This window comes from Lolium perenne, chromosome 4 (assembly GCF_019359855.2).
Source record: "Lolium perenne isolate Kyuss_39 chromosome 4, Kyuss_2.0, whole genome shotgun sequence".
NCBI lineage: Eukaryota > Viridiplantae > Streptophyta > Magnoliopsida > Poales > Poaceae > Lolium > Lolium perenne.
Window position 1 is genome coordinate 388,497,966 of NC_067247.2, and position 1,739 is coordinate 388,499,704.

The 1,739-nt window shown below is 38.8% G+C and overlaps 1 long non-coding RNA gene across 1 annotated transcript; it reads right to left on the bottom strand.

Moving 5' to 3' along the window:
• On the bottom strand, positions 1 to 1,739 carry LOC139830287 (uncharacterized). The gene is made up of 2 exons (XR_011742250.1): positions 1,287 to 1,739; positions 1 to 349 (listed from the first exon to the last, which is right to left on the bottom strand). It is a non-coding gene; the product is annotated as an uncharacterized lncRNA (long non-coding RNA).

Here is a 1,739-nt window from a genome sequence, read left to right on the forward strand (position 1 = left end):
TTGGACAAGCGGACTTGCATTTTAAATGTAATGGAACTTTACACTTCTCTGTGTACGTGCTTCAACTGAAATCAGTAGATGAACGAACTTCCAAACAAATGTAAGTAAGCTTAATGAACTAGCGAGGTGAACTTCTATATATTTTTGCATGCACTGCAACCATCCAAACTTTGCTAAAATACAATGCTAAAAGACAAACTTTATGAGAAAAATAATAACTTTCTGAACTGGTGGTGCTCTTTTTCTTAAGTGCAGGTAATTCAACACTGGCAAGGCAAGGACACTGGTGTTCCTCCAATCTATTGTGTGCTTTGCTGCATCTGCAAGGGCAAGCGGCTGCTCGTAGAACCTGAGAAAAAGATCAGATAAACCATCAGTGAGCCATCTTTGGGTTATGAAACAAAGCACGTGGCCAACTTAGTAACAACCTATACGCCAATAATGAACTTCTCAAGGATACAGAGTAAACCTCCAAATATAAATTTTAGCATATCATTGAGAGTTTATGTTTACCGATCATATCATTGGAGTGCAACATCTACTCAAATTCACAAGCATAAGAGACAAATTGAACTTCTCAGGAAAATAAAGGTTAACTTCCACGCATTCTTCGTTTGTTTAAACCTCAAAGCAGACAAAAGAACTCGTTGAACTAAACTTCAGACAAGAAAATATTGAACTACTTGCTGCATGAAACAATCAGGAAGATGAAACTGCATAAAACCACATCAACTTCTTCTCGACTGCAGTTACCAATCTCTTCCAGTATGCTACTTTTGAGCCCAGTACGGATAAAACTTTCTTGTGCACCACTGCGGAAGCATCAAATTCATTACATACGGAGAAAGCTTCCACTTATCTTTCTCCACATAATACATGAAGGAAGCATCATAGCACGGGCAGTTCATAATATCATTTCATAACAACATAAATAGGAGGTAAGAAGTGAGCTACCCGCACCCAAGTGTATTCCCCAGCAAAGAAAAGTTAACTTCCAACAGATGCAAATTCCTTGTGGGCAACTTGTTTGACATAATAAATTGAGTGCACACAGTACCATAATAAATGGGTTCACGTTTTGTACAGAGAGAACATACAAAACTAATCTTCCAATGTTTATATAAGGCATAAATTGATGTTCGTACAGAGAGCAGCAGAATAATCGAGTGCACACAGCAGCAGTACAAATTTCCCACGCACGCACAACCATAGAAATCAGAGAACAACACGAAGAAGAGAGAGAGACAGAGCATTATTCCAGAAATAGAAATCAACAGTTCACAAACCTGAAGATGGAGCTGCACATGCTCCCTGCATAGAGCAGTATGAACTTTCGTGGCGGTGCATGTGAACTCCTGCGAAAGCGTCTGTCCCATGGACGGCGGTGGCTATGCGGAGAGCTCGAGTTCAGAGTGGCACCGCCAAGAGTCTAGGCATGACTAGCAGGAACTCTTTTGCATAGATAGAAAAAAGAAAGATTAGTTCAGAACTTTATATCAATGCAGTTTACAAATAAATCCAATGTAATATACTGGATTGTTTTTAGAAAATGAGTAAAGTCCTGTTTGTTTAATCGGTTGAACTTCCTAGCAAATAAAATTGAACTTCATAACCACATCCGCATTTTTTATCTTACAAAAATGAATTTCGTGCAAGAACCAAGTGAGGTTCCGAAAGAAGTTGAGGTGAACTTCCAGGACTATTTTTGCCACAAAAAATGGACCTCACATATGTACAAA